At 39.9% G+C, this 19,681-nt stretch overlaps 1 protein-coding gene across 4 annotated transcripts in view; it reads right to left on the minus strand.

The window, feature by feature from the left end:
• The window catches only part of LOC121870502 (lachesin-like), a 72,422-nt gene extending 55,836 nt beyond the window's left edge, over positions 1 to 16,586 (minus strand). For 2 of the 4 annotated variants that reach the window (XM_042372334.1, XM_042372335.1), the window contains exon 1: positions 16,007 to 16,432. The gene's annotated coding sequence lies outside the window, so the exon portion shown is untranslated. Of the gene's footprint in view, positions 1 to 16,006; positions 16,433 to 16,503 lie in introns of those variants that run through there. The other 2 variants (XM_042372333.1, XM_042372332.1) reach the window with 2 other exon arrangements.
• Positions 16,587 to 19,681: the final 3,095 nt, after the last annotated feature.

A 19,681-nucleotide genomic window follows, 5' to 3' on the forward strand; every position in this document is an offset into this window, starting at 1 on the left:
CATCGCCATTATTTATGTTCAACCAAAACATTATGATAGATGCTTTAAGTTGTATTAAAGGGATAATGATAAATGGTAAGCGAATAAATAATAGGTATAACTGTTGCTTCTGTAGGGAGTGATAACAAACTTCAATAACAGAAAAAGGTGCAGAATAAAGGATTAAGGATGGGTTATGACGACGATGTTTCACCTAACCTAACCTCTTAACACGGGGGTTCATAATTAGGGGTAAATTACTCCCACGGGATTAACTTGGCATATTTCGAAGGTAACGACAGTTCATCAGATAGGACTGATAGATCCACTGTCCTCTGCTTCGGTGCTCCTGAACAGCTGCATCAAAGTTAAAAACAGACTGAATCCTGGAAGCAATACCACATCTTCCCTGACAAAGTTATCACCACGTATTCAAAAAATGGCCACCAATCAAAAGAACCATTTTGCTCATTAGTAAAACTCATTTCTTGTTAATTTAATGACTTTTGTATTTCATTTTAATATTGCAATTACTATATAATACACAATTGGCAATAAAGGAGTGGCATAAATTAAATATGGAGTTTTTATTTGCAATCATGCAAAGTGTGGTAATGAAGACAGTGGCCTCGACAAAAAAAATGAGTATTGCTGTCAGGCGTGTTTTAGGGTACTGCCTGAAACTAACTGGGAATCTCTGACCTAAACCTTTGACTAAGATGACTTAACCCCTTGAGTACGATGAATTAACCCCTTGATTACGATGAATCAGCCCCTTAAGTACGATGAATTAACCCCTTGATTACGATGAATCAACCCCTGACCACAATGTCATCGTACTCAAGGGTTAACCAGCAATCAACGCCTTCCCTCCACACGTCTCACGAGTCCTTAAAAAAATTCCACTTAAATTTCATAAAGCACAAGGGATACTAAAACCACAACAACAACATAAACCACAACATCAACAAAAACATCAACAACAACTGAATGCGACCCGATTTCATTATGCGGGAACAATAAACCTTTAAGTGAATTTAGCTTTACCAGTACGAGTCATTTATAATGATGACCAGAAATATTTCTAACTTCAGGGTGAGTGAGTATAGCTGACGTCCCGAAGGTCTCTAGTATGTTGTGGGTTCTTCATACTTAAAAACAATTTCTTACTAAGAGATATGTTATTCAGTATTACTTTTAACTCACAAATTAAGATTTCTTCGAGAATTAAACAACTAAAATATGACTAATATTATTTTATTAATTACAACTCTTATCTCTCATTAATAATATAGCTACAATTATTATCTCTCATTAATAATATAGCTACAATTATTATCTCTCATTATTAATATAGCTACAATTATTGTCTCTCATTAATAATATAGCTACAATTATTATCTCTCATTAATAATATAGCTACAATTATTATCTCTCATTAATAATATAGCTACAATTATTATCTCTCATTATTAATATAGCTACAATTATTATCTCTCATTATTAATATAGCTACAATTATTATCTCTCATTAATAATATAGCTATAATTATTATCTCTCATTATTAATATAGCTACAATTATTATCTCTCATTAATAATATAGCTACAATTATTATCTCTCATTAATAATATAGCTACAATTATTATCTCTCATTAATAATATAGCTACAATTATTATCTCTCATTAATTGTTACGAACCCCTCCACCCAGCACTACGAAGCACGCCATCTATTGTCCTGATCTACCTACCCAGCACCACGAGCAACGCCATCTAGGGACGAGACACGAGTATGACTCGTCTTAGTTACCACTCCGAGGTTTCCCTTCTCCCTATCCTGGTTGTTGCGTCACCTCCTCAAAGTCTTCTTTGTCAGCTCCAATTCGAGGAGAGGGCACTTGGCTCTGGGAAGTGACCACAGGATCATCTATCCTCTAAACCTACGTGCAGTGACTACCTACCGTCTTCTACAATACTCAGCCTTACTCGTCAGCCATCTCAGCTCCTCACTTAAGTACTAGTATCTTGTATTAATTTCCCCACGTCCACTTGCTTCGAGATTGTTTTATGTTTATTAATATGTATATACTGTTAATGTTTAGGTTAAGTTTGGTTAAGGGTAATTTATAAGCTGAATATTTTGTTAAGGGATTTATGGTACTCTATTATATACAACGAAAACTCGCATCCTTTGTCTACCCTTTTATAGTCCGATTGTCTTTGTTTTTTTTTTTTATTGTTGTTACCTGTTGGGATCTGGGTAGACGTATAACTATATTCTAAATCCCCAACTCGTAACATTAATAATATAGCTACAATTATTATATCTCATTGATAATATAGCTACAATTATTATCTCTCATTAATAATATAGCTACAATTATTATCTCTCATTAAAAATATAGCTACAATTATTATCTCTCATTAATAATATAGCTACAATTATTATCTCATTAATAATATAGCTACAATTATTATCTCATTAATAATATAGCTATAATTATTATCTCTCATTAATAATATAGCTACAATTATTATCTCTCATTAATAATATAGCTATAATTATTATCTCTCATTATTAATATAGCTACAATTATTATCTCTCATTAATAATATAGCTACAATTATTATCTCTCATTATTAATATAGCTACAATTATTATATCTCATTAATAATATAGCTACAATTATTATCTCTCATTAATAATATAGCTACAATTATTATCTCTCATTAATAATATAGCTACAATTATTATCTCTCATTAATAATTTAGCTACAATTATTATCTCTCATTCATAATATAGCAACACTTATTATCTCTCATTAATAATATAACTACATTTATAACTATCTCTAATCAGTATTATAATTCCCGATAATATATTGTAGCACCTGTCAGCCAGATAGTAATTATGGGGTATCATAGACAGACACAGGTGATAGCAGTGACAGCAGCGTCCAACCCTCTCACATCCTAAGACAATATCCCTCTCTTCACTAGTCCTCCCCTCTCCATCATCAGCACTTACGGTCTTAGCGTAATGATTGAGGCCGTAATGAAGGTATCTTATAAATACTGCTGCATTGTCTTCCTGAATACGTTTATTAATGCAAGTGTTGCGTGTAGTGGTATGTGATGCTAATGAAGGAGGTGAGGTAATCCCCTAGACTGACTCTGGAGCTAATACACGCCTCGTATTCTCTTCGTTATTCTCCACCTGGTCGACGCTCACTTCCCGCCCTGGGTTGGTAAGAGCTCCTGTACGGGTCCCACATTGTATACTTAATACTAAACACGTCACTTAACCAACAGAGAAAATTTAATCTCGTAAGGAATATTGTTTAACATATCATTAACTATAAAAAATAACAAATTCATGCATGTTGGGTAAATTATATTGTTGGCCACAAAAATGAACAAACGAACATTATTATTTACATAATATTAACGTATATAATTATCTGTGTTAACAAGTTGGTTCCACTCCTGCGTTTACCACGTAGCGTTACCAATGCTCTCTCTCCCTGAAGTGTGAACCATGAAATCTGAAGTGTGAATTCGAAGCATTTGTTAGTGAACGGGGGGGACAGGGGAGGGGTTGTGTTGGGGTAGGTGTCTTACTGTAGCGGTGGGAGGGGAGACGAGGTACTGTGGATGAATAGGGAAAGTGTACAGTATATCAGTTGGGAGAGATTATAATGCAGAATAATTCTTTGACAGTACGGACGGGGGTTTCCTCAACTGAGTGTGATCGTCTCGCACTAGCCAGATGAAAATACTGAAGTTACAGTAGGATGAGAGAGAAGGATGAATTCGTGTTGTAGGTAAGGTGTTCCTCACCTCCAGTACCCCGTCTCCATCCCCCCAACAGAAAGACACCTACCCCGACACACCCCTCCCTTCTCCCTCACGTTCATTAACAAACGCTTTCGAATTCACACTTCAGATTTCATGGTTCACACCTCAGGGAGAGAGAGCATTGGTAACGGTACATGGTAAACACAGGTGTGGCGCCAGCCCAGCTGTACCCATTAACTATAGCTAAGTCGGCTGTGAGTGCTGTGAGAACACACTAACAACCTCAGGACACCATCAGGTCAACCACACACTATAAACACAGTCGGCAGCCATAAGTAGTTATGTGAAGAACATTAGTCACTCGCACTGTGTTGGCATGTCTCATCAGGAATAAACTAGTAGACATATTTACTTAGTCTCTTACTGAGTCTTATTGAGGACTTTGATGTCAATATTTAGAACAACTTTTGTTGCCCAACTAAGCTTTGTTTACCAACTTGGTCTCAAGTTGTTCAGAAAATTGCCAAAGTTTTCCCATAACTTACCTGTTGACGTTGTGTTATTACATTTAATGTTGTTCACCCTTTTCGCATTTATATATATATATATATATATATATATATATATATATATATATATATATATATATATATATATATATATATATATACCGGATGGTGATAGGTGTTCCTGTTTATTGTTATAACTTCCTGGAAGTTTGTTCTGATAACCGTTCTGATCACCAGAAGATTCACCTCACCCTATTTCACCTGGATATCAAGCACCCTATAGCTCATCTAACTTAACCTGACTTAACCATTCAGGTTCAGTCAGGGTGTTTACTGCAATAAGACTTGAGGTTTCTAGTGTTGCAAACTAGGCGCAAATAAATTTGTTTGTTTCTCAAATTTGCATTCAAAGTCCTTCCAAATATTTGCCCGGGGGCGGGGTTCCATTACCTGGCATTAGAGCAGGGAGGTCAATAAAGGTCTCCGTCAATAAGACTCAGGATCAATAAGACTCGGGGTGAATGTCTAATTATTATAAAGATAAATAATCCTATAAAATCATCAACAACTGGGTTATAGTAGACATTGATTATGAAGAGTATAAATATTTTTAAGCGGGTTTCATCGGTCATGGAGTTCCTTTGAGGATTTAACATTAATATATCATTACTGGGGATGGTCCGTGTCATGCTGTACATCTTGGTGATCATTTTCTTTAAGAACAAGAGAACGACATAAACAACCACCACCACAACAGCAAACAACTTTAATAAATAAAAATATATCCGTTATATATACAAACCAATATATGAAGGGAACTAACAACTAATAGTGTTCCCTCTAAACCAGTGGTTCCCAACCTGTGTTCCGCTCAACCCCAGGGTTCCGGGAAGAGGTATCAAGGTTTTCCGTGGGACAGCACAGGTCTCATCGGCGTCCGACTTGAAAATTTTAGAATCCTGACAAGTTAAAATGTGCTGGAGTGGCAGACCGGAAATTATCGAACTGGTGAATGTGAAAAGTGAATGAATTTGTTTAACGTCATATTTTTCTATAAAACAATATTTCAGACCAGTGTTTAGGATACCAAATAAAACCTACACGCGTGGACTCTCAAAGTCGCCGCGACACAGAGATGGCGATTGGTGTTGCCGTAGGCCTGGCCTTAAAAAGAATTACCATTTTTGAAAAGTCTGTGCATAAGGATGTGTTGTTGTGCCAAGTTATTGAAACCACTTCAAAGATCAGGATATATTTAACATCTTGGACACTTTCATATAAAGAAATAATCTTAGTTAGGATCTCTGCACAAATGTTTGCACTGACGATGCAAAAGCAATGAATGACCCAGTAAAAGGTGTATTGGTTCTCATCAGAAATGTGGTACCAGCAATAGAAAGTAGACACTGTTGCATTCATAGAGAGGCCTTAGCTGTTAAAAAAAATGTCAAGTGAACTAAAAGTTATACTTGATGAAGTAGTCAAGGTGGTAAATTTCATCAAAGCTCGACCACTTAATTCCAGTGTTTACTTGTCTGTGCCAGATGGGCTCCACTCACACTACTCTGTTACTACACACGGCGGTGCTTTGGTTATCCCGCGGCAAAATTCTTTCACGTTTGTTTCAATTGCGACATGAGATTCAAATTTTTCTGGAGGAAAACAAGAGTAGATTCACTGATAAAATCAAGTCTGGCGAAGGAAACTGGCCTATCTTGCAGATAGTTTTTCAAAGTTAAATGAGCTGAACTTATCACTGCAAGGTTCAAATACCAACATATTGAACCTTATAGACAAAATTAAATCCTTTCTCAATACCGATTTTTGAAATGATTGTTCAAAGAAAAACTAAATTTAAGTTTTCTTTTTTCTTCAAATCTTCACGAATTCGTAAATGAGAATGGCTTGACACTGGATGAAGGTTCAAGAGACAGCATAATTTAGCACCTAAAACAATTAAAGAATACTTTGTGAGAGTATTTTCCCAAGAAGCCAGACCCTCTCACATGGCTGCGCAATCCATTCGTGGATTCAAGTACTGTAATGGAGCAAAATTTGTCAACAAACGGAAAAGAGCAGCTAACTGACATATCAACTGACCTCACACTCAAAACTATGTTTCATAAGGACTTACTGCTTCCTTTTTGGATAAAACATTTACATGAATATTCTGACATTACAAGAGAAGCTTTGAAACATCTAATGCCCTTTGCAACAACGTATATGTGTGAAGGTGACTTCTCACGCTTCATCGATACCAAAAACAAATACAGAAACAAGTTGGATGCGACACCTGATATGCACCTGCCAGATTGTGATGGAATCTAGCCAAAAACAAGTCCAACCATCACACTAAAAATGGTAAGAATCATGCTGATGTGTAATACACCCTTGTTAACTTTCTTCATGCAGTAGAGATCAAGGGTTTAGGTACAGTAATTGGAATCGCATAAAATTGCAATATGTTCACAAAATTCTCCAAATAGTAAAGTTTGTGTGATATATATATATATATATATATATATATATATATATATATATATATATATATATATATATATATATATATATATATATATATATATATATATATATATATATATATACACTAGCGGAATCGTCGCCCTCCGGACGGCTCTTTCGCTTGGTTCAATATTTCTTAAGAGCATTATAGGAGTTCCAATCTTGAGAGTGAGGTGGTGAGGAGGCATTCCACCGGGCTCCAAAGAATTAAGGAATTCTGCAGGGTGGACTGCTTGGTCCTGGTCGATTACTGTATCAACAGATTTGAATGAGGTCTCACTGCCTGGAAGCTGTCTGAGTAGAGTCATGTTGATTTCAGCCACTGTTTCATTCTTTGGTGCCAGAATTGCTCGTTCACGCAGCCACTTGTGATCCATGTAGTGGTGAATAATGCTTGGGTAGACCATGTTAGTGAGCTCAGTTGAGGACTTTACAACATTTCCACATCCTTTTCAACCTCTGTGTGGTTTAACGGGTCGGGTCGGGTCGGGTGTGTCGGATCGGGTTGGTTGGGTTTTTTTCTGAGATCCCCACATGACACTTGCTATCCATGCCAAGTTTGGTCCGGGCAGCTCATTCGCCAGGACACGGTAGGAAGCCACCCTCTGGGAGGCTCCACATTGTCTCACTGTTCAGTCCCCAAAACTCCATCAATAGTTCATTAACGGTGAAAGTAAGTTCCACTACAACGGTACAGGAAAGTATAATTTTTCAGCATTAAACTGTTATTATTTTATTGTCTAATCATCACTACATATAACACCACCCATCATCACTACATATAACATCATCCATCATCACTACATATAACATCATCCATCATCACCACATATAACATCATCCATCATCAATACATATAACACCATCCATCATCCCTACATATAACACCATCCATCATCACTACATATAACATCACCCATCATCACTACATATGACACCATCCATCATCACTACATATAACACCATCCATCATCACTACATATAACACCATCCATCATCACTACAGATCGGTAAAGTAGGTTCCGAGATTCTCGTGCCGACACAAAAACACACAAACTTCTTTGTTTTATATATATATATATATATATATATATATATATATATATATATATATATATATATATATATATATATATATATATATATATATATTTTTTTGTTAAGACCGTGTCGTATTTTTCTATTTTTTTTATATAACATGCTTCCATGTTGTTCCATATTATTCCTGTAATGATGTGTTATATTTACTATTATATAATCTAGTCACCTTACCCTGTGCTGTTAAGGTTTTAACTGTTATTATTTGTTCAAGCCCATCTTATTTCTTCATTTAGTATTGTAACAAGCATTCTTAGTTTCTCTAACGACCATCTGCATCGTTAAACGACCCATGTTTCACAGGCTGGTCGCATTGGCGGGAAACGACCCTATATACTGTATAGTACTCCACCTGTAGACAGAGTTCAGTCCAGTCCTCTCGTCATTCAGTTCACGTTCTTTTGAGTGACACTTGTCACCTGTTACTTATACGTTATTTTATTTCTGTGATTGTTCCTGTTGCCACCAATGTGGTATATCTATGTGAGTACCTATTTATGTCTCGTATGTGTCCATCAGTGCTTGCTTAGTTACATTTAAGTAATTCAGTGTTGTTTCACGATAGTTATTTTCAGTGTTAGTTATTTATATGTTTATGCAGTGTTAACGTAATCCAATGCTTTATTTTTATTCTATATGTTTAAGCAGTTCTGTTGAAGTTTCGATGTTTTAGTATCATTTGTGTCTTAAAGGTTTCGATAGTGAATCAATTTGTTGTGACAGCCCACGAGGCTCTTTATTATTGTTATTATTTAATTTAATTAAATTCTTAAAGGTTTACTTTATTTATTTATTTTTATTCTCTTTTAATTTACTTCACTTTTTTTTGTTTGGTTACGCCTAGAACCTTGGATATTAAAGTAAATTAAGAGACGGCGTAACATATATATATATATATATATATATATATTTAACTGAAAAAAAAAGTGAAATTTATTACATGACTAAGGAGTCTACAAGTAAACACTGTCAGAAGTAGGTTACAATTCATGTTTAATATGTGACCTGTTTATATCATAATTTTTTGCATTGTGCCTGACTACATAATTACGTTGTTAAGCAGCGTAATAACACACAATTTCTTCGTTACAATTCTGTCATATTTCTTTTTGAGGTGCAGCAATATTTAACTAATTTTCATTACAAATCATATCCGCCGTAATTCATATTTGACATGTGTGCATTTGTGATATTAACTGGGAGTACATTTATGTGATCAAACAAAATAACATACTTTTCCAAGTTACAATTCTGCGATAAATTGTATGCAGTATGTCATATTTTACATCTGACACGTACACGTCATCATTTGATTAATTCTCTATAGGAAGTTAAGCAACACACATACAATTTTCTAAGTTGAAGTTTGAAATACGGTTTCGGTAGTAAATTTTTATAAACACCATTGACGAGAAAGCTGCCTCACAGACATGGGTGGTTCCAAATTTTACCAGAACCTTGATAGCTCGACTTTTTACTGATGAATGTTTCTTAGATAAAGTAATCCAAAACTTTGCTCTGTCATCATAGACGTCAAAATTCTGCCATTTTAAAAGCATAAGAGCCACACCGTTTTACGTCTCTCTTGAACGGAAACTGAACAAAATTAAAAGACTCTGTAAACAACTCAGGGAATCTGTCATTGAAGATTGTTGTCAGGTTCTGTAAATATTCCAGCAAATCGTGTTTGTCCTCCGTGAGATCTAGTGTTTCATCAGAATCAACATCTATCGTAGCTGTGAATTCCAAGTAGTGATGGAAAAGACAAAACTGTCAGCTTCACCTTGTTCTTGGAGTATCTGCTGACAAACGCCCTTATTGCTCACTGAAGTTCAAACACTCATTTACCTTTTCCTTGAAGTTCAGTATTGAGTTTGTTGACATGATCAAACACGTCTGTCAGGCGAGCAAGGAAGTGGTGGTCACGAAAATAATGAGCATTCTTATGACCCTGATCCTGGAGGGAGGTTGCTAGTTTATTTCGAAGAAGGAAAACCCTTTCCAAGGTCTTTTCCTGTGAGAGCCTTCTGACAGCAGTGTCTTGTGTTCACTATTTTCAGCAATGCACAACTGCTTGAATAAGCGCGTGTTCAGGTCCCTAGCCTTGACGTAGTTGACAGTTGTTATAACTACCTGCATCACATCAGAGAAGCTCGGAGACAGGTCTTTTGATGATAAACTCCAACGATGGATGATGCAGTGATTTGTTTTAATTTTCGGATGCAATCTTGATATTATTCCATATAATCTTATGTTCTTCCCTATGATTGATGGAGCACCATCCACGCTACATTCACTTACTTTACTTCGGTCCATGTTATTTTCTGTGAAAAACTTATCTATAGCATTGAAAATATCCCCTCCTCTCGTGGTGGTTTCAAGTGCAATGTAAGCAAGCAGTTCCTCAACTACTGAGGACTCCTTAAGAAACCTTCCAATGGTCAGAAACTGCGGCTGTGATGTAATATCCATTGACTCATCTACTGCCAGTGCTGTCCATGGGGAATTTCTGAAGTCTTCCAAAATTTGATCCTTCAGGTCTGCTGCAGTGCACTGGGTGTGTCTTGTTGTTGTGTTATTACTCAAAGTACAACCTTCAGCAGCTTCAGTTATCTTCTTGGAAAATAGTTCACCTACAAATATAACACAGAAGCTTCTTAAGGCTGGCTTAATAACGATCTCTCCCTCCGTGAAAGGACGTTTCTGCTGAGAAATGAGGAAAGTTGTCTTATATGAAAAGATTTCCATCTTCGCTTTTTGAGACAGAGCTCTGGTCAGAACAGACTGAGACTTAGTCAAATTGTTGTAACGATAATGAAAAATTCTTCTGCGAGCCTCTTCTGACAGTACAGCAAGGTTGGCGTGAGTTTCCAAGTGCGTCTGACCGCCGCAAGACACAAGTGACTTCAGCGATCTTATGAGCTCTATGCGACCCCAGCGACCCCATGACCACTATGCGACCCTTTATGATGCATCCTGCGACCCCATTTGGGGTCACGACCCCGTGTTTGGGAACCATTGCCCTCGACCATGGGTTAGTTAAGACGTCCTCATCCACCCCTCCCTGAAGGGAACGGGACGCTACAGTGTCCTTTACCGTGACCCCGTCCTGTGGACTGTCAGTGACACGAGACTAAGTGTGCCAACCCAAGGTTTGTATTCCCCGTGGAAAGATCACGTGTGGAAGTGTGGAAGCCTGGTTGCAACAAGAGCGATCCAGGCTGGCAATAAATGTATCACTTGAAGAATTAAGGCTCTGTTAAGTCATACCCATAGTAGAGTAATCACAGGTGTGTCCCAAGTTGAAAATTCCGTCTTTAGAAGATTAATTTTATTACGGCGTGAATGTGAGTGACTCATATATCCCTGCAAATTGTAAATCATTGTATGGAAGCTGGCCAAATAAATGTAAGTGCAATTATCTGCCCGTATCTGTGATCCTATCTTATTATTACTAAAGGTAATGACTGATTGGTTATGACAAAGTACAACCAATAACTTAGATGGATGTTGAAAATTAATGGAACTCATTAAATCATCATTTATCAAGTATAAATCATGGAATGTCGAGTGGTGGAGTGAATTTCTACGTAGATACACCATAATCTCCTGTAAGTAACTAGTGTGAAGGTATCGAATTCTACGGCAAGAAATTAAGAAACATAATAATAATATCATAACATTATACGCCATCCAGACTAATAAAATCCGTGACACTGGGCAAACAGCACGATGAGTGTGATGTTCCATATACTCAGTGGGAGCTTGACGCCGCCCTCACCAGGGGTAGGTCTACTGCCCCTGGGGAGGACGGAGTAACCTACAATATCATCAGATTACTAAAGAGTGTGCCGGGCAATCCATTATTGCATTGTACAATATGAGTCATGCCGTAGGCTAACTACCCATATCATGGACCAACAGTATTGTCGTATCAATACCGAAACCAGGACAGCCTGATGCCTTTCGTCCCATATCACTAGCCAGCTGCCTTTGTAAAACTTTTGAGATGATGCTTCTTGGCAGACTTATATAGAATTAGAGAACACATGTCTCCTAACATAAATGGCGTCACCCATGGTAAAGGTGTACATAATTGCATCACCACATTCCAAACTGTGCATGGTGATGAAAGGCACAGATAACCCACATTTCTTGACCTAAAAGTTGCATTTCATATTACCCATTGGCAACTGATATTGTTACACTGGATAAGTGGTTACCTAACCAACAGAAGTGCTGTTGCACTGTTTCAGGGTTACAAAGGTGAAGTTAAAGATATGCAACTTCGCACCCCCCCAAAGTGGAGTACTTAGTTCCACTTTATTTAATGTTCTTACGAAAGCATTATTAAATTTAATACCAGACAACCCCAGCAATATCACAATCAGCTATGCTGATAATATTCTCATACTTATCGTAAAATGCAAACCACCCTGAAACATGTACATGCAGACTGTGAGAACCTCGGTGTTATTGTGTACACTGAGAAAACTAAGGTGTTCAACAAACAAGCTGGTAACCGCAAACGCGGCCCCGCCAAGTTCAAGATAGGTAACAACACTATTGACTATGTTTCTTCTTTTAAATATCTTGGTGTTTCCGTCCCTTGTACCCTACCTGCCATACAACAGCTAACCCGCTAATGTACTGACAGACTGAAACCTCTTAGATGTGTAGCGGGGTACAGTCCGCACTATGGTACTAATATTAGAATTGTTTAATGTACCTAGGCTATATAAGATCTCTGATAGATTACCACGCACCAGCCCTGGTCCTTCGTGACGGGAAAGGTATTGACAAGCTCGAAAAATGCAAAATAAAGCCCCCAGAATTATCCTAAGATGCCTCATGGGCACTAAAGTACTTAATAAGAGAAAAGAACTTGGTATACCCAATGTCAAGGGTAGAATCATTGAAGTCAACCTCATGATAGCCCTGAGGCTTTTGCGTGGTGATCCTGATAACATTATTTCCTTAAAATTGCTAGAATGTACGAACCATGGGACTGGTGAATATAAATGGATCCAAACTACAGCTACACATATGAAGATGTTTGGACTAGACCACCTGTGCAAAGCTGAGACACAACAGCGCTTCCTTCCACAATACCGACATATCCGCCTAAAAAAAAAAATATTATGCAAAATCTTTATCGCCAACTCATTGCCAAAGTGAGAGCTCTTGAACACATACACACTCTACAGACTGATGATAACATCACACAGACCATCTACACTGATAGATCTCTTAACACCGCCTGTGGGAGGGCTGGAAGTGCTGTCGTTGTGACTCAACCTGGCGGTAATACAATTAAAAAAGGAGTTGGAATTAACAACTGGGCATCCACTCTATAAACTGAATAAGTTGCCATACTCACAGTTATTAAATTTATTGAAACCACTGTTACTGACAGTCTCATCATCACTGACTCTCTATCCTCACTAATTGCCCTTGACACCCTCGACTCAAGTTGTCACGCGCTTATCTCTGAAGCCAGACACAAATATGCGTACCTTGTTGACCGGGGTGTCAGATTAAACTGTTGTGGATCCCCTCTCACATAGGCCTCAAAGAACATGACAGAGTTGATGCCCTCGCCAAACTCGCGTCTAACAAAGACACCGTTGAATACAATCTGGGACTATAAAAAATAACCTTTAAAACTGTAATTAGGAAGGAACTTATTGATGAATTTGACGAAACCAGACAGGTGCAAACAGGCACTAGTCGATCTACTGTCGACCATAATGAGATGTATCAAATAAAACATGTATATGGAGCAAGTAACAAGATCACTAGATTGCAAGTTGTTGTAACCGCTACACTAAGGTTAGGATACAAGTAACTCTGGCAGTATGTTCCTCAAGCAGATGTGAACAAGACTAAATGAAAAGTGTGTGGCCAGACATATGGCCACACATTCGAACACCACGTCCTCGACTGTGTGAAGATAGAACCTTTTAGAGACAGGTCCAAGCACACTGTGTGTGAAATGGCAAAACACTCTAACGCGAATGGCAAGATAGCTGACATATTAACATTGTATCCACTTTTTTTGCACTTACAGCGTAGTAGCTATATCAACTCCCATGTATAGAACCAAACACACAATGTGCTTGAATACCTCACACTCATATGTGAATAACAAGTGTGCGGCCAGATATACTGCCTCACACTCCTATACTCACGCAGTTGCGAATAAGTTACCCTCTTTGTGTAGAACTAAACGAAGAATATATTAGAAATTCTGTGTAACATTCAATGCCATAATATCCTGATCACGGGGGTTAGTTATACTGACCCGTTGTGAAATCGATTCTGTACAACTTTTGTGCTACCGCTCACCACCTCCCTCACTACCTCCCTCACAATCTCCCTCACCACCTCCCTCACTACCTCCCTTACCTCCTCCCTACCTCACCTCATCTCCCTCCCACCTCCCTCACCACCATCTCCCTCACCACCTCCCTCACTACCTCCCTCACAATCTCCCTCACCACCTCCCTCACCATCTCCCCTCCTACCTCCCCTACATCACCATCTCCCTCACTACCTCCTCACCATCTCACCCTCCCCACCACCTGCCTCTCCATCTCCCACCACCTCCCCTGACCATCTCCCCACACCATCTCCCTCACTAACTCCCACCATCTCCCCTCACTACTCCCTCACTATCCCCCTGACTATCTCCCTCACCACCTCCCCACTCCCTCACCCCCTCCTCACCACCATCTCACCCTCCACCCTCCCTCCCCTCACCTCCTCACCACCTCAACTCCACTCTCCCACCACACACCTCCCCCCACCATCTCCCCTCCCACCTCCCTCATCCCCTCTCCCATCTCCCTCACCCTCTCCCCCACACTCCTCACCATCCCTCCCTCCCACCACCATCACTCCCTAACCCCTCACCACCCTCACCATCTCTCCTCACCTCCCTCCCTCACCACCTCCCTCCCTCCTCCTCCCCATCCCCCCCTTCCTCACCATCTCCTCCCATCTCCCTCACCACCTTCCTCACCACCACCTCCTTCCCATCTCCCTCCACCCCCCTCACCATCTCCTTCACCACCTTCCTCACCATCTCCCCTCCCCCACCACCTTCACCACCTCCCTCACCCACCACCTCCTCACCATCTCCCCTCCCATCTCCCTCCCTCACCCCTCCCTCACCACCTCCCTCCCATCATCTCTAACACTACTCTCGTCACCACCTTCCTCACTATCTCCCCACCACGTCCCTCACCATCTCTCTCACCACCTCCCTCACCACCTCCCCACTCTCCTCACCATCTCCTACACCAACTCCCTCACCACCTCCATCACCACCTCCCTCACCACCTCCCTCCCATCTCCCTCACCACCTCCTTCACCATCTCCCTCCCCACCTCCCTCACCACCTTCCTCACCACCTTCCTCACCATCTCCCTTCCCATCTCCCACACTACGTCCCTCACTACCTCTCTCCCCATCTCCCTCCCCATCTCCCTCACCACCACCCCGTGTACATCATAAGGTACTGTGTACATCATAAGGTACTGTGTACATCACAAGGTACTGTGTACATCACAAGGTACTGTGTACACCACAAGGTACTGTGTACATCACAAGGTTCTGTGTACATCACAAGGTACTGTGTACACCACAAAGTACTGTGTACATCACAAGGTACTGTGTACATCACAAGGTACTGTGTACACCACAAAGTACTGTGTACATCACAAGGTACTGTGTACACCACAAGGTACTGTGTACATCACAAGGTACTGTGTACATCATAAGGTACTGTGTACATCACAAGGTACTGTACATAAGGAGCAGTATACAGTAACTCTGTGAACTGTGCCAGAAAAGTAAGATGTTCACCGCTAAGATAATTGAATAATTCTGAGCAATAAACTGTGTTCCCACAATATAGTGGTGGGTGAGGCAGGTGGTGCAAGCTCAGCCATCGTTGCTGGCTGGCTACTTGTTAATACAGATCTAATGTTAATACAAAAGGGTTTGAGCAATGTAACTTTCCTTGAATACAGATGATGATTTACACGAAAGCAGTGGTGATACTCGGGTCACTGGTGGAGAAAATATACTCACAGTTGTACTATAGATCTTCATGTCGTTTTACAGTATTTCTCTGGTTCATCCATACCTCAAGTTTCTCGAGGTTGGTGAGTGTCGCCGTCTGTAAAGTTCAGAGTTCTTCACTAAAGATGCCTTAATACTGTCGATAACGATCTGTTGGTCCCTGTTTTGTCTCTCTGACGTAGTGTTAACATCTATGGTACGTGCTGTGGGCTTTGTTAACGTTAGAGTATCGCTGTTATGCCACTTGCCATTTTAATGTGACACACTACAGTTGTTAACACACAATATTCTCTGGTACAGCAAGTGGTCTATAATTCTTGTTTACTAAGAGTCGGTGACAACGGTGTGCAGTTGTTTGTTATTTGTTTAAAACAACATTTGCACTTGTCTACATTTCATTTGTCTATATTAGTCTAACCATAATGTTAACTTATAAAAAAATAACTTACTACATAACTATTTATATAAACTAAGACAGGATCACAACAAACGTTGTTTTCTATTACCATAAGTTCATAGCGGCCAAGACAATATAACCGAGAGACCCAGCGGGAGGGAGGACGTACAACCAACCGCGCTGAAAACTGTCCCAGCACTAACTGGCTTACTGAGTCGCTCACACTATACCTTCACCCTCACCTTCCCTGTAGAGCCAGGCCACGCCCCAACGCCTGTCAGGACAGGCCCCCGACAATTATCAGTCACGCCCCCAACAATTATCAGTCACGCCCCCAAAACTTATCAGGCCACGCCCTTAACACTTACTAGGCCACACCTCCAACACTTGTTAGGCCACGCCCCCAAGACTTACCAGGCCACACCTCCAGCAATTGTCAGGCAACACCCCAACACTTGTCAGGCAACACCAGCAACACTTGTAAGGACACGCCCCCAACACTTACTAAGCCACACCCCCAACATTTATCAGCCCACATCCCCAACACTTACTAGGCCACACCCTTAACTCTTGTCAGGCCACACCAACAACAATTGTCAGGCCATACCCCCAACACTTATCAGGCCACACCTCCAGAAATTTTCAGGCCACACCCCAGCACTTGTCAGGCCAGACCCCCACCACTTATCAGACCACACCCCAGCGCTTGTCAGGCCACACCCCCACCACTTATCAGGTCACACCCCCAGCACTTATCAGGCCACACCCCCAGCATTTGTCAGCATCGTTAAAGTGATACTGCATGTTAATTAACAGTAAAAATGGACTAGAGTTTGATCCAAAAAGTCCTGAGGTGAAATTATATATAGCCAATGGACTGTCTAACTTACAGGGAATTTCGGGCCAGAGAAGTCTAGTAAAATCTTCATCTTGTTCCTGTACTTTAGTCCTACTCTGAGAACGGCCTTGTAGAATGTCAGTCACACAGGCATACGTTTTACTTAGTCCTACATTTAAGCATTATATCTCTTAATTTCTCTGTTCAAGCGAGGTATAGTACATCTTTGGAAGCTCTAAACAGTCTAGAGCTGCTATTAAATACCACCCTTATAGGAGACTTCCTACATAAAATCACTTCTACGTTGGTTCTTTTCCGCAATTCACATAACAAAGTTTGGATTTGTCCCTCAGCGGCTCTATGATTAGTGAGTAATCGAGGGGCATTCAATTTCTATGGTAAACCCACCCAATATTGACCGTCTTCATATTTCACTGTTTCTAAATAATGCTCAATGGTAATGCCATCTTCGGGAGTTGACTGATCATGGATTATTCCTAAGGTGTCAAAATACCAAAGTGTGAGGATCGGATCAGTATTTTCGTCTAATATTTTTTATATTTCGGAGGGCACCATCTCTGCCCTTATGTGTAGGGAACCATGAGAGCTTGTGGCGTTACAAATACCGGATCCACCAACTATTTACAGAGACAACAGGCTTACTGAATGGTAGAGGACGCATTATTACTGTAAGCCCTCACCTCCCAGCACTGGTAAACATTTGAACGCCAAACTTATTGACAACCCTGTTAAAAAATCGTCCACAACAATCGGAACCAATGGTGAGTTGATAGATCCAACTACATTAATATTAATGTTCCTATCAGCCAATTTTACGCCCTTAGTTGATACAAAATCTACAGTGTCTTTCAAGCCTTTGTGTACATTTTGTCCACTACTGCTGCTGTTACTCCACACTTATATCTTCCCAGCTGTACCAGAGGTCTAACCAAGTCAAATATTTGGGAGTCCTTATTGGCTAGAAATCCCGTTATAGCCAAATTTACCTTACCAACTGTCGGCACTTCAGTGCGCGGCTCATACAGCTTCTCGGCAGATATATGTTTTTTTTTTTTTACTCCTGTATCAAACAAAGCTTTCGCCTTCAGGGACTGGCTTCCCTTGTTTAATTTGATCTCAGCAACAGGTATAAAGCAGCAGGACTATTGATAGAGTTGGGAGTTTTCGTTAAAGACATACCCATGTATAAAGAGCATTTCCTCCTTCTATTCGAGGACACAAAGCTGAAAGACGCTTGGCCACATTGCATTGGTAATATATGGACAGCTTAGCAGAGCATTTAGATGATTTATGGTTTGATTCAAGTTAAATTAGACATCTACCTAATTCCTTTAACCTTGACAGTCTGATCGATATATCAGGATAATTCCTACAGTATTGAGGGTTCCATTACAGAATTTACAGGTTTTATTATTATTGTCCCTCAAAAGAGACTTAGGTTTAGAACTTGTTTCATGACTAGTTTGATAAAGTTTAGAGGAAAGACTAGATTTTGAAGGACTGGTTTTGTTGTTTTAGAATCAAGTCGTTCACTGTTAACCGGTGCGGTATATTTGCCAACTTGGCTCTTTTATCTGCAATCTTTCCTTTGGTACTTTATTTTTAACATTCAATTCACCTAAATCACTGTTGCCTTTGGGACACGGATTTTCCCTTCCTTGTAGATTGTTTTGTTTACACAACTGCAGAAGCCTCTCTTCTATCTGTTATGCCTAGTCATAATTTGTTATTATATTGTTTGTAAACTTGGTGTTTTTATTGTTTTTTATTCCAAGCGACAGCTATTTTGGCAAGTTTAGGAAGATTTTCTTGTATATATTGATGTATTACCCGTGGGAGAATTTTATGGAATGTATTGTGTCATTCTTGATATGACTTATTTCTTATTGTAAGCCTAGATCATTCTAGAATTCTCCAGGCGTGTCTCGAACCGACCTCCAGCGTCTGGACATTGCTGGAATGCTCTAGGCCCGCAGGGGTCACCAAACTACGGCCCGCGGGCCGGATCCCAAGTCCTTCCCCGGCTCGTGGTAGCTCCGCCTACGCTCTGACGTTACCGGAGCTTTCGTTCTGGCTTGCAAGTATTGAACAGAATGATTATGCGGCCCGCGCTCGTCATTCTTTCAGTTATCCGGCCCACTGTGAAAAAAGTTTGGTGACCCCTGCTCTAGGGAGTCTAGGCGACTGACAAAACATATAAGCGGCAGCGAACGGCCTAGAGTCAGTCAACCGTTTCTGTTAAAGTACAACGAGCCTAGTAAAACAACTGAAGATAATTGTTGTGCGAGTATTGTGGAATTGTTGTGATCAATATAAAGTGCAAAGACTACGGAATTGTACACTGGTTGTGTGCAGACTACAGTGTATAATCGAAGTGGTAAGTCCAGTTGTGAAGCCATTATCCTGTGAGCAGTGGTGTGAATAATTC

This window comes from Homarus americanus, unplaced genomic scaffold, assembly GCF_018991925.1.
Source record: "Homarus americanus isolate GMGI-L3 unplaced genomic scaffold, GMGI_Hamer_2.0 scaffold44240, whole genome shotgun sequence".
Classification (NCBI taxonomy): Eukaryota; Metazoa; Arthropoda; class Malacostraca; order Decapoda; family Nephropidae; genus Homarus; species Homarus americanus.